Source organism: Platalea leucorodia (assembly GCF_965183815.1).
Source record: "Platalea leucorodia genome assembly, chromosome: 2".
In the NCBI taxonomy this organism is placed as follows: Eukaryota; Metazoa; Chordata; class Aves; order Pelecaniformes; family Threskiornithidae; genus Platalea; species Platalea leucorodia.
The window spans coordinates 13,953,064-13,968,650 of NC_138824.1; positions in this window are offsets into that span (position 1 = coordinate 13,953,064).

Here is a 15,587-nt window from a genome sequence, read left to right on the forward strand (position 1 = left end):
AGCATAAAAACTTGGTGCAATGGATAAAAATAAAAGTACTTCAGCACTGTAGTCAAAGAAATGGCTAGAGTATACTGTAGATACACTCGAGCTTGCTCTGAAGTGACTGTTTCAGGTATGATAGCCACCCCCCAAGGCCACAAGGACTGCAGCCTAAGCTATAAAACCCTCTTTGGATAAATTTGCCCACGGTCAGCTCTGTCACTTCAGGATTGCCATACACCAACACAAGGCAAAACGAGAGGTTGATGCCAAATCTGCAGGCTCTTGGGAGTGTCATAGACATCTCCGAGTGCTCATTCCTCTCCTGCACCTCTCATCCCCGTAGTGCCGAGCTGAATTCTGTGGGACACGCACTTTCCCAGAAGCTAGAACAAAGGAATTTTGAATGTTTTGTAGGTGTTTCCATGCAGATGTTTCCAAGTTCTTGAGCAGGTATGTCTGTACTCATTTGGTTTTCAGAAACTCAGCTAGATGGCTTCTGTTTAAGAATCTTAATATTTCCAGGAGACAAAAGATCTGATCATGATCTCTACAGTAATTTTGTTTTCATGTATTAAAATAGGCAAGTGATGGGTTTTGATTTTTAATTTTTCCATAAAACCTAATTTCCCATAAAACCACAGTGGGGTTGGGATTTTTTTAGATTTTACATGGAAAAAAAAATATTTTACAGAGATCATTCTTAGTAAAATGTCTAGTTTGTCTAAGAGAAAATTCAAAACTTCTCAAATGAAAAAAGGATACGGAGGATCTAAAGAGACTGAAAACCACCCTTTCTTTCTCATCAGAAGATGCCTTAAATTTATGCTGTAGCATAATGACTGTCTTCAGAGAAAATGGTCCAGGTGTAACTAATCACTGCTTTTGCTAAGTTTTCTGTGTGAAGTTGGACAACAGGGAAATATTCAAATACTGCCTTCTGTTCTTGTGATTATCTTTGTATTGCACACACTGTATCAGTATTTCAGTAGTCAATCTATTATAGTTCCTGCAACAAAAGAAAAATTTAAAATTTCTATATCCAGTAAACAAAAACAAATGGGATGAGCTCACCAAAACCTCTTTTGAGTTTTTCAATAAAAAAATCTCTACTGTAGCAGGATGCTTTACAATCAGTTTTTCAGGTTATCTGTACTTTGAAGCTAGTGTAACAGAATATTATACAGCACTTGCGGAATATCTGAAATACTCTGTATAATGTTCCCAACCTTTACAGCAGACAGTACATTCCTTTAAAAGCTAATGTCAGGGGCTGTGCTTTAGAATGCCTATTATTATCTCACTTTGTCAATATAAGATATTCATATTAATAACAAATGCTTTCTTGGAAAATAAACGGTACCCCATACTTCTCTCTGTGGTGCAGCTCCCTATATTGCCACAGTCTTTCCTGATTTTCACAAATGTAACTTAGGAAAGAACTACATCCTGTAGTAAATAAAAGAAGGTGAAGGACAGCTCTTATCCCTGGAGCAGCACATTGAGGTTTGAGGATGTAAAGGTGGTAAAAAACTGCTGGAAGAACAGCGGCATTTTTACCTCACAAATGGATGTATAATCTCCATGAAATATGAAGCTGAAACTAATTTGGAGATGGCAAACTGGTGCATAAAGCCTGAAAGCTGCAAACAAAATTTACTACCTGGCTAGCACTAGTAATAGTACAGGCTCTAGTAAAATTTTATGATATTCTTTTAAAGCTGAATAAAGTCATTTCACATTCTACTTATTTATTAGCTATTTGCATCAGTACAATGGTGAGTAGTTCAGTAGTTTGAAGGAGAGTAGTGTAGGTGAATCAATAATTCATGGCTCTGAATGATAGAACTAATATAGCAACCTCCTGAAATGTCAGCATGCAGTGTGAAGCCTATTAGTAAAAGGTCCTCTTTTTCACAGAGAAGTTAAATAATTATTATTCAGAACAACAGAGTACAAATCTAAACATTTAGAGACAGTCAAGAATTCTTGAAAGGCTTTTCTATTGGTACATCTTAGATAAATTCATGTTTCCAATGCCATAAATGTTTATCTTTACTCCAGACTATGAGGGGGTGAGCTGTGAATCATGATGTCGCTTGTTTGTGTTGTCATATGGAAGCCAAGGATAGTTACTGATCATGGATTCCCCATTTCCACTTGCATTATTAACTAGGACTCAGCAGACTTGTTTTTGATCTCATACTTTCTGCTTACCTGTGCCCAGGCATGAGAAAGTAAAGTCAGTGCTCATGCCTGTATGCTAGATGTAGTTTTAAAGACCACATTTAATTTTGAAAGGATCATAAACCAGAATATTCGTATACATAATGTATATATTTTTGTTACAGCTAGAGAACCTAAATATCAGGATTTAGATTTTTGCAGGTGAAAGATGAAAGTAAGCTAGCAGTTGACTATAACTCTATGAAAAAATAATAATGGCCACATGCAGTGCCGATATAAATAGACTTGCAAAGTGGACAACAGCAATCATAGCAGTGGAAGAAATGCCAAATAGGCATCTAAACAAGGTCTCTCCCTTCATAGTCTCTCTGGAGTGTTCACAGTACCAGTCATGAGTTAGGGACAAATTTCTTCATGACAAAAATTAATCATCTACTTTATGCTCTACTCTTAAAAGTGTTGAGGTATAAGTGGACTATTTTGTTTCTTATGTTGAGTTTGCATTTATATTAAGCAAACAAGGCATCAGGTGCCTTTGCTCTGTTGTTCCTGCTATACACTTGTTGGAGTAGGTCAAAATAAAGCCAATACCAATTCAAGTGAAGAAAAGTGCAAATCACACTAAATGCTTAAATTTCTCACAAATAAGTTTAAATAGCAAATAGACTGTAATGTGCAACAGCTTCATATTCAAAAAGGTCAGATTCCCTGGCATGTTCAGGATGATAAAACCATATGTGAGGTTTATGGCTGCTTTGAGTCACCAAAGCAGTGCTTTGCAGCTAAAACACCTCAGTATCCCTGCCCCGCTGCATGGGAAGTGCTGCTTATTGCGCTCTTTTACTACTTCATCTAATCATAAGCATTTTTTTCCGTGTAGCTTACGCATCCATTTAGATCAAAGCTGCTTTTAGCATACTGAATACCTTCAGATATCCAATTATTCCGGGCTGAGTTTGACTGAATGTAGTTCCTAAGTTTCCTGAGCAAATTTAATTATTTTTTTTATCCTGATTTTCATAGCTTTTCAGTTTAGAATCTGTTGTCTTGGGTTTGATTTTTTTTTCTAAACAAATGCAGCTACACTACCTTTGTGTAATGGCCTTATATAGTCTCTTAAATGCTACGGTAACCAATATAAAACATCTGGATCTGAAAAATGGGGTAGAATTCTGCAGATACACAGCATAAGACAGTGTCAGGAGCACTTCTAATAGCTGTTTAAGCAGTAGGAACACAAAAATTATGTAGGCAGAATAAGATACTTGATGTTACTTGAAGCACAGCAATAGTTCTTTAAATTGCTATCCATTAACTCCCTGCAAAGTCTAAATCATAATTTAATTGATTTCTCATACAGTACAAAAAATATTACTGTGTGAACCAAATGTCAGTTTCGTGAATTGGAGAACTCCAAGTAAATGGAAAATAAACAACATCAACTGAAAAAAAAAAAGTTACATAATTTAAAATACAGTTTTTCATTAACTTTTCAGAATAGTTTTATTTTTTGTTCATGCAATACTCTGCAAATCCATCCATATATGTTTGGAGAATACGGATACTTGGGTGCTCCTCTTGAAAATATACTGCACATCATGTATAATATATTTACACGTGATGTATTTTCCATTGCTAGTATTTTCTGAGTATTTGTCAAAGTTACTGGATTATTCTTCTACCTCAAATCATAATATCCATCTCTTCTTGGTTTTTCTAGTTGAATTTAACAATTTTGGGTTTAGTGCTAGTTAAAATTAACATTTTAGTTCTCCTACCAATGAGTTCTAGGTTATTCCTAGCCTAATAAATATAATGGCCAAGACACATTGCCGCTAACACCTCTGACCTAACTCTCTTTCCTCCAGTACGGGGTACCCTATTGAGAATGGGCCTTAGGACTGGGTGTTATCTTGTAGAGTACTAATTGTCATGGGCCAAAATTGTCTCAGGAGGATGCTCAAAAACAGTACAAATGCATGGGAACCAGTATACGAGTATGTAGCCTCACACTAATGTTTCACTAATATAGATATATTCCTTGTGGCTACTTCCATACGATACTGAGAAGTGAAAGTGTCACTATAAATACAGCCACTAGCTGGAAAATGGATAGATAAGCCAGCACTGCCAGCTCTAACTGTTTTTTGCTAGTGATGGGAGTTGTGACATTGGTATCTGTCCCTTCTGGCTCACTCAGCTTGACACTGTGGACTTGACCAAAGACCCCAAAGACCACTCTTGGAAAACTAAGTAGAGTAAACAGGAAAGGAATACACAGAATGCGTAACATCTGAAGATTTCCAGGACTTTTGCTGGTCTCAGCCCTGAAGGTCACCAAAAGTGTACTGGAGAGTAAATTCATCCTCTCAATGGCTTCCAAAGGCTGATGGGCTTTCTGAACTATCTGTGGAGAGTCAGACTCATGTTCAGGAAGCCATGAAAAGCCTAGTAGTGAGTTTTCCAATTTGATTTTGACAGCAATGATGTTGTCTGACACAAAGACATATATGTAATACATGTAATATATAATATTCTGTCATCTAGACATCTCTAAACTGGCAAGATCTTCTCAGATGCTTGAGATGCATCATTTATCTCACCTAATTTTAGACATCAAGAGTGTAGAAATCTGAGTTCACCTAGACTGTCTGGGGTTTTTTTGAGAGCTGAAGAAAATGAGTGAGAGCAACACTTCCAGGAGGCAACTCATCTGACTTATTTTAGACTTTGAAATAGGGATGAAATGTATCACTAGAGGTATATAAACTGAAGAAATATAAATCCCAGCAAAGATATCAAGCATTTTGATTGATCATTGTACTTCACCTATACTGTGCTGATTATAAATATTGTCTCTCTGAAAGAAAGAAAGAGAGAAAGAAGGAAAAAAGAAAAGAGGGAAGGGAAGGGAAGGGAAGGAATAGACTTATTATGGAGGGGATATTAAATTATTTTTGTTTATTAGACCACTTCTCTGTTCATTCAAGAAGTTTTACTGCTGACTTGACCAGTAATAATTCTGAAATTAAAATTGGGTATCACTGAAAATCTCCAGAAGATAGAAAATTTTATATTTTTCTAAATTTCCCCTAATGTGTTTAGAATTTTACCTGGTACAATAAAAATTATTCTCATTTTGATTCAGAAAATTTGAATATTGCATTTGGTTTACTTTGACATAAAATGAGGCCAAGTGTATAGCTAAGTCAAAGACACTTCTCTGCATCATACAGTTCATGGAACTGAAGTTTTTAATACATGACAGAAGATAATAATTCTTAGCAATTTAATACTTATGATGGTGATTTTTTTTCTTTTTTTTTCTTACTTCCCAAGGTTTGAGTTTCATCATCTTGGGCTTCCCTATGATCTTTGAATTTGGCTGTTTTACATGTATTTTTATTCCGTGTTATTAAGACTTTTGCAGTCTTGGTTTTGGTAAAACTTGATTAAATGGATTATACATGAAGAAGAATGAGCCAAACCCCAATCTGACACTTCAAAGTTAAACATTTGATGTGTATTCCTCTGGTGCAATGAATTATGAATTCTTCTGATTTCTAAACAGAATTTCTTCTAATTCATAAACAGAAACTATAATTAACACTAGTATTGCCTTGGGAAAAAAACTCAGCAACACACTAATGATCTCAGTTTTGCTGAACACTGGCCTAAAACACATATGACTTTTGCTCCAGAGGACCCTAACTTCCAAAATGAAAACATCACCGCAAGGCAAATTCCAGCTTAATTTTTTGTTGCAGTATGTTTTCCCAAAAATGGTTGTGAGGCACAATGTCTTGTGGCATACAGAATTAAGGAATGAATGGTTTTAGACATAGAAGTGTCTTAAACAGAGTTGTTCTGTGATTCACAAATAAGGATAGTCAATATGGTTCTAATGCTTCAGTGTATCTGGTATTATTCTGTCTACAGTATGGGCCCAACAGATACTTTGCTTATGAAGCAAACCCAGCTTCTGATTTTAAGTAAGAGAGAGCAATATCTATTATGTAGTATGATCCACCAGTGCCACAGACCATTATAAACAATGTAGTACCAACAGGAAACCTGAGGAATTTAAGACAGTTGCAGCTGCAAATGCTTCTGGGTTTTGGTTGTTTTTTGTTTGTTTGTTTGTTTTTTCCTTTACTGTTATTTATCTATTTAAAGTTTATATTACAGGAAAGCAACAGAAGAACAAAGTTTGTTTTTCTGTTTGTCCTGGAGTATAAGAATTCGAGCAACAATTGCATACGCTAACACATTTACATTACCTTAACAACATAGGCAGTGCCTAATTATAAGATCAATACATATTTCAAACAAAGCTAATGAAAATAGAAGCCAGGATTAAGTTGTCAGCAATTTTTTTAAGACCTTGATAAGTTTCTGACAATATGAGAGCGTTTAAAACAGTAATATAGACTGTTTCTTCTGAAACTGTAACTACACAGTTATTCATTCCTTGAACTGAAATAATATAGAAATCTTTTATTCTTTGACAAAACCAAAATTAATTAAAATATTGATCTTAAGAATGTTATCACTAATAGCAGCTATGAAAATATATTCACATATATATACACACATACAAATGTATACATGGATGTATACATTATATATATACAGCACCTCTACATTTAGTAGAAGCCTGCATTAAACACAATAAAGCTTCATATAGGGTCTTATCTTTTGTTGTTGTTGTTTTCACTGAGCAGCTATTTCACAGAGCAACAGTAGAGAACAGTTTTCATAATATGAAATAGTCAGTCTTAGCTGACTAAGATAGCAACAAGAATTTTAGACTGACAGCATTTAATTATCTAAATTGAATTTTGCTCTAAAGGTGTCACACAAGCTTTTATGACCTAGGAACTTCAAACAATGGTGTGTTTTAGTTACCTGGATGTTTTAATAAATCTTAATACGTATATTGTTAAAGCAAGTTTCATCCACTGAGGAGTTACATAAAAGGAGATAGTGTCATGGATCTGTACTTTTTTAACAAAAGTAAAATCTACTTGTTTCACAGTATTAGAAATGATACATCATAACATGAAAATTACCTTCTTTTTGCTTTTTAGTGTGTTTTTCTCCATAAAGTCTTTACTAAAGTGAGTCTTTAAATTCTAAATTTGTCTCTATGAGATACAAGACATGAGTTCCTCTCAATATGTTGAGTTGATAGGGTTTAATATCTTCTGCCAAATTTGTACTGTAAAAAAGCTATCCTGTGGCTCCATACAGTGAAATCTGCCAGCTTTAATGATCAAAATTAAGTATAAAAGATGTCTTGCAGTCTAGATAACAGAACTGTACCTTAAGCTTATTTCAGATAGTTAATTATTTGTGGCCAAAAGGTTGTGTGTAAACGCCTCTGATGCAAGATGGCTATTTTTTGTATTAATCCACACCAGTCACCCCTGGAACTGGTCCTGAGTGGAATCACAGAGAACAGCTGTTGCTTTTTTTTTGTTATAGCTATAGTTAGATCTGTAGTATGAACCCTGAATTAACCAGAATGAGCAACACTGATCTAAGCTAGCAGCAGACTTTAGAAGTAATGAAATTAATTTAACTGTATTAAAAACTCTCTGATTCAAAATCAGATCCCTGTTTGAAAATTAATGATGTCACCTTTTTTTCAGAGGTAGCAGCAGCAATCCGACAAACAAAAAATAGAGATATTACAGAGTGCGATAGAGTACGGGAAGTGAAGGTGAACCCACGTGCCTAGGCATTGCATATTTTCCACTTAGGTGTACACTGTGAACAGCACTCAGTTTTGGCATTACCAAGTTCATCTGTTTCTGTTCTATACATATACATAATGACATTTCCCAGTGATTCAAATATGAGAAAAGAAAGAACAAGAAACTTATAAATAATAGATATGTTTTAGTATAGTTGGTGACTTTGCTGATAAACTTGTGGTTTATGATCCTGTCTGTTCTCAAAAATACAGCATTTATGCTTGTTATCCAGTTAATAAATCTCATTTTAGTAACCGTGGTTATTCTAAAATTATTATGTCCTAAATTTGTAAGCCAATGCTTTCTCTAGCTCTCATTTTAGCCATTGCAAAAATGGGGTGGGAGGGGCCTGTATAAATCCAGATTGCACAACTGGAAAATTTGGTACATAACATATGCCACAGCCCAGTCTGTGACTTTAATGTTGTGCGGAGTGAGTATCCAGTGAGTAAAGTTACCTTTGAACTCACATGGAGCCAGTCTTGTAGAGAACTGTTTTCATATTCAGTATTAGAGCAAAGACAAACCTGTTCTAAACTGCATCCATCACTGGTGTCCCCAGGCTACAGCAAAGGCTAGCAAGGAATTCTACTTTAGTGAGAAATCCTCATGACATTATCCACCCACTTTCTTTCAGAGGTGCCACCACCATTAACAGCAAGGAGTGTATGTGATGTCAGTGGAGCTTATGACATGCTTTATGACATCAGAGAGATATACAGAAATGATCTTGCTTGTATTTCATACAGGAACTATCCACTAGTAAGGCATGACAAAATAACTGTATTTTGTTGAACACTAGACCACTTATTTCGCAACTCGTTGCATCAGAAGGGCACTGTCTGTTTCCTTAACAACCATGTATTTCAGTGCCTTGTACAATATCTCAGTTAGAAATACCAGGCAACAGAAAGTTTCATTTAAAGAACTGGACACTTTGGCTGATAGGCACAGTCAAAACCATGTTTTTTTCTATCAGTCACCAAGTCATGCAAATATGAAGAAATAAAGCCAGGACTTTCTTTCAAATGTTAGTCTTGCCTCTGACAGGCAATACATAGTCTCTACTTATCCTATAGTGTTATGGAACGGGTAAGAAATGTTTACCAGAGTGGAAATAGTTCCATGACAGAGATTTGTCTAAACTCAACCTTTCCACCACTTACCTCTATCATAATTTCAAAATCATTGCATAGTTAATAACCTGTCCAGTAAGTCTTTTCATTAATAACATAATGTAGGATTCATCTTAACAAATGGAGACATCTTAACAAATGGAGACATCTACATTGCTGATGTCTAACAAAAAGAAACCTGTTCATGTACTCGAGTGAGTCTGACCATATTATTTTAGGTCTCATTAAAGGAGATAGTACAACACTTTTCTTCCTTATATCTAGTCTGAATCTACCCTCTTTTAGTTTAAAACCATTACCTTATGCCTTTTACATTTTTAAGAGATACACTATACCTAATTTGGGGTACTCTGCATTGTCTTCTTACTTCTGAAGTATCAGTACACAGAAAATAGCTTATTGAATGAAAACAAATAAATACAGTTTTCAGAAAAAAGTGAATCTTTTTCTCCAAAGAAAATGGTGTAATTTTGTGCTTCTAGTGTAACATGTCTATTACACAAGGAAACTAATGTAATAATACTCTTTTTAAAAATTGAAAAAGGTACTATCTTCTGGAGGTTTTATTCTATTTAGAAAAGAATATTTCTAAAAGAAATTCTCTCTACAAAGTAATAATGAATGATGCCCCATTTCCTATCTGTGTCTATAGTAAGTTTTACTCTCTGTCTGCAAAACACTTTTTTAGGCAGACATTTCTATTTTTTTAATGAACATCTCATTGCTTAAATATGTTGAGCAGATTTGGAAACATTTTTCTTAGTGAAATTTTATAAGCGCTTTTTTTTTTTTAATTTTCTGAACAGAATAAAATGCTCCATTAACCACACTCTGAGGAAAGGTTCCAGCCTTGGCAGTATGTAAAAGTTGTCAGTCAGATGAGTCTCCCTCTAATCTTGCTTCAAATTCAGAATTTTAGGAAACTACGAGGATACTTTATTCTTCGAACACAGGCTCGTTCTCTCCTCTTTTTTATTAGTTTTAATTGATTTTTTCTGGACTACTGGGAAACCTCCAGTCTCTAGTAATTAAAAAGCTATTACAAATAAAAAAAAAAACAAAACAGAAGCCTTGCTTGGCATTTTTTCCAGACTCATAATTTTGCGATGTAATAACTATCAATGTTGAAAACAAAGGGAATTTGTTAAAGATGCATTCAACAGCAACCCTTTCAGTACAAAATTTATTTGTCTTGTATCCAGGTTGTTCTAGACTTCAGGAAAGAAGAGTGAAAGTCTTTGGGGATAGAGGAGTAAGAGAAATAAGTATTTTTTTTTAAATAATACAACTTATGTGTTTTTTCAATTTGATGTCCCAAAAATACATGGCTTCCTAATCTCCACTGCTGCACTGACTGCATCTAGAATCCTGTGATTTTTAAAGGAATCTTTGCTTTACTTACTATCAAAGAAACTGTGGCTATTTCCAGAAATATAAATGGCTGACAGACACTATTTGCTGAGGTTGCACAGGATTCTTCTTACTCAGAACACAGTAACTGAGGAATAACTGCCACTGGAACTGGTTGAGCTTCATAAAGTTAAGGATGTGAGAGAGACAGAGAGAACCCAGCCATACTTAGGCAAAGAGACAAGAATTTTGTTGAATGTTAAGTTATTAAATCTTTTATTGTGTTTTTTTGACAAGTCAGAGAAATAACAAATTGTAGATGATATTTGCTTTGACTGCAACTGTAAACTGTTTCTTTCTGTTTCCTAGAGGAACTGAGAGATATCTATATGTTCCACGTGAAAACTGAACATATCTAACACTAAGCAAAATCACAGCATTTGTTCAATTATTGATTTTTTTTACAATTTCAGAAAAGAATTTTCAAATAGCATCAGTGATACTAAAAATAATGGAAAATGCAATTTAAGGGAAAAAATCTTTTTTAATTTAATAAAATAATACATTGATTGTATGTTTATACCCCTGTATAAACTGGGGTATTGCTGATATGTTCAAAAGAGGATAGGCAGATACCACTGTGCAGAATTTATTCCTTTAGGACTCAATATTGAATTTTTTGGCTAATAGAGCCAAAATATTTTCTCAAATGTAAAAGTATTGATACTGTAAAACTAGGAAAAGCAATGTTACTTGGAAATATTGGCATATATACTTGCTGGTAAATTAATCAATGATTGCCTTACCTAACAAAAATCTAATACAATGGTTGTTTCTTGCTTCTCAGAAGAAAACCAGGCAATCAGAAGGAAAGTCAAAAGGCACACCAAACATGAACTTGTCCATTGCTCTTAACTTGATCTTGTACATGTTGAAGGTGAAAAAGCAAAGGAAATCAAATTAAAGTTGTTGTAGCACTTCAGCAGTGCTTTGCTGTAACCATGGTGGTCTCAGCACATACATAGAACAATGTTTGCAGAAGGAGGTAATATTTTTATTACATCAGCCAGTCTAGTTTGAAACAATTAAATAGAACTTCAAGCGCAGGTGGTCTTCTTCAGGTCTGAAATAAAAGCAGAAGCTTCCGAAACTGAATGTTACTTGGAAAAAATTTCCCACAGTTTAGTCAGGTATTAAGCACCTTAATACACTATGCCGGATATGTAGTGCTCAGATTTCTCTGGTGTGTTTACTACTAACCACTTGAGCTGAAAATTCACAGCCTTTTTCTCAGTATATGGCAGTTAAACTACAAACAAATAACAGACAATAATTAGTTATGAGAGTATGGATTTACTGAGCGGAGGAGGGAGGAAAGCCCAAGTTTTCATATTCCTTATTTCTTTCCTCCGCATGAATATATCCAAAGACATCTGCTCTTCATCAGCGACTTAGCTTTGAGCACTGTCTGAATTCAGCTTGTGAGCAATGTCTGGGTTTGGACTTTGGACTGAGATTCATCCTGCTCAGCTATCAGCTTTAAGCTACTCACAGAGATCCTTAAGTTAGAAGTGCAGTTCCTTTGGACTCTATAATCATTAATAGGAGAGAATTCCAGTTCCGCCTCCCTAACAGGAGGTGCCTAATTCCCTCCAGGGATGCAACTGAAGTAAAAGGAATGATGCACATTTTTGAAAGATTATCCAAAGAAAATTCATGCAGTACTTTCAGTGACAACAGCAGGTCTATTCGCTGCAGAAAGAACAGGTCATTTTAATTGAAATCAGAGCTGTGCCAAGGACTGCTATTTGCCTTCAGGGGACTAACTGCAGGAACCAACAGAAAACATGTTAAAAGATGAAAAATGGGCTTTGATAATATATGGAATCAGATTTTGGTATCTACATTTTTAACAACAATTTCTAAATAATTCACTCACATAGATTAGAAGGATGTTGTCATGTAAATATATAAATGTTGGTAAGATGTTTGCCCTACCAGAACTTGAAACTGCTGCCACCTATATGGACTCAATAAAGCAAGGAAACAAAGAAAGGTAATTAATTATCCTGCTACTTAATTTATCAAGAACCTTTTAAGTTTTGAACTGAACACAGACAATAAAGGTTAGAACACACTTAGATGAAAAAACAACAACAAAAAAGTGACAGGAATTTCTACCTGAAGAAATTATCCTGTGTATTCTATTTATTGCCTTCAAAGCCAGATATAGTAGGATAAGCTCAGTTACTTCTATTGCCATATGCCAGGCAAGACCAAAGCCGTTTAGGATATATGAGAAATAAGGCATGAGTCAATTATGATTATTAAGACAAACAGAAGTAAAGAGAAGTTTAAATTTAAAAATTAAGGGGAAAAGCATATGAATGTCACTGCACCAGAAAAAGAAGAAAGGTAGGCATATGAAAATGTAAAGTACTTTCCTGGGAAGAGGAGATAAACAGTACATACTTGAAATGGAGATGAGCTATGTAACACCGCTAAATTTGGGATATATGAGCAGCTGTTTAAGGACAGGTAAGTTCTACTGCAGGAATCATAAAGTGCCTATATATAAACATATGATATTCAGCAAAAAAAAAAAAATATAAACAAATAAGAGTCATTCACAGAAAGAAAAATGTAAAAATATGGGCTTAAATGAAATCTACTTTGACAAGTAAACCTGGGATATTCACATTAAAGGGTTAGAAGGAATCGTATTTTTGAAAATGAACAAGAAGTATTTCACAAACAAGAAGTTTGTTTGAAAATGAACAAGAAGTATTTCACAAACAAGAAGTATTTCACAAAAATCCCAACCTAACAGCAGGCTTAAATCTTGTCAGTCATCACCAAAAATGTTTACAGACTCTAGTTTTACCTGTCCTCTTGCATTTATGGCACATCAGCAATTAGCTGAATGTGTTTGCCTTGCATTATAGCTGCATATGTAACATAAATTCACTGCAGGGGGCAGGAATTCAGCTGTACTTCTACTGTTTATTATTCAATAAATACTGTTTCATCACCAGGAACAAAGCAGCTGTTAATATCTGCCTTTGGTTTAACAAATTATAGCTGCTTACAAAATCCAGATCTTATTCTTACCAAACTTTAATGACATTTAGATTCAGCATTGTATTTTAATACTCCCTGTGACAAGTGTTGGCTTCTCGTACATGAATAAACATAGGCATAGATATGTGGATTCCAATCTGCTAACACTTATAATTTATTAAAAAACTATCAACTCTTAAAATAACTTTCAAAGAAAAAGCACTTGGAGCTGCACTTGAGACAGCTATCAAAATCTATTTATGAAATTAAGAGTGAAGGGACGTTATAGACTGAGGTTATATCTTTGTAGGATAAATAGCTGTATTAATATTATGTAGGAGGTCATCTTGCCACAGATGGCAATTGGACTGTGAAATGATGGAACTTTTATAAAAACGTTGAGATGTCCTGAGTGGTATTAATGGAAGTTTAACTATCCAAGCAAAGAGTGGAAAATATAAAGGAGAGGAAATAAGACTGAGGGTATGTTTGCGGATGTGGCACACAATTGATTTTTAACTGAATACGTGCATCAGCTGAAGGGGAAGGAAATAATAACAGCTTAGGCATTAAGTAATACAGTCAAAGACATACACTTAAATAACCTTGTACTGCAAATTGATAAAGGCAGATAAATTCAAAGAGGAGATGATTTTTTCCTAAATTTTGTCATTTGAAAGGTAAGAAAATCATCACAGTTTTAGAGAAAAAGGAGAAAATTAATTATTTGAATGTGTAAATGTCAAGGGTTAGCAAAGAGAGACTCTAGAGACAAAGGTGGGGATGGGAGGAAAATTAGTGACACTTAGCCCAAAATGCCTTTTTGCAAAAAATCTTCAGACTAGAAAACTTTCTTAAAAGCAATGATTCTCTACTGTGCTGGGGAAATTATGGAGTTGTGGGGACAAAGATCGCCTTTTTGAAAGACTAGAGATTAGCAGTTCAGCCTTCAAAGGTGTCCGAGCTTGTCACTGTCTTTCTAAGGTAGCAAACAGAGTTCCCTTACTGCCAGCATCTTACTTGCAGAGGGCATATTCTTACTCTTTGAATGGGGGAATAAACGCTGACCAGTGAAGACCAGCCACTGTAGTAGTTTACAGTGAGCGATTCATTTGTTTGATCGCTGTCTAGTATGTGCTAGTCTATGCCCTATTTTGTTCTATTAAGACAGGGTGGTCTGTGGAGAGGAAGGCAGCCTGCTACCAGGGTCAAATGAAACCCAACTGAAGCAGGCAGGGATTGCTCCTTCTGTGAAAGCATTTAGAAATTCATAAGTGGCTTGGGGGACTTCTCCAGTGCAAGGTGAGATGTGCAGGAAGAAGAAATGAGCACAGTGAAAATGCACAATGAGCACAGAGAGACTGAATAGGCAGCCACAGGGTAACCTGGAGAAGACCAGGGGACAGATATGCACTAAGGTCTTAGTGAGGAAGGAAAAATAAGACGTCTCCTAGGGATCTAGGTGAATACAGTGGGAGATTTGCTCATCCACCTTTTATATTATTGTTGCACCCTGGAGATCTATTCAGGAACTTTGTACTCCAGTTTTGTCACCACTGCACAATGGCAACATGTAGGCAGATGCATGTTAACACTTTTTTCAACTGAAGTTCCCATTGCACAGCTCCTCATGGCATTTTAGGATAGAATTCTAACAAGTATGAATTGGCATATGAACTGAACTACTGAGGTTGCCTTTATTTATATCCCACATGTCTGACAAGGGGTTTTACTTGTGTCCATACATTCAAATGCTCCAAAATATTATTTGTCTAAAATACATGAACCAAAAGTCTGTAGGGAGAATCTGACCATCAATCAATTAGAACCTGGCAGTCCCTTGTTGCTCTGCCTGTAATTCCTGACTCTACAGAGGTAACATAAAAGTTCTGTTTCTGTTCCAAAACTCTGGTCTATCTGAGCATGGAAGATTGTCTTATTCATTGAAGATGAACTCCCAGCTGCAATGGACTACCCCAACAGTTGACCAAAACTGTTTTCTGAGCTTTGACCATACAAATAGGCTCTGGACTTACACATCTTCATTAATGTCGCTGAGAAGACTGCAGAACCATCTTGGTAATGGATCCAGAAAATATTTTTTTCTTTTTTT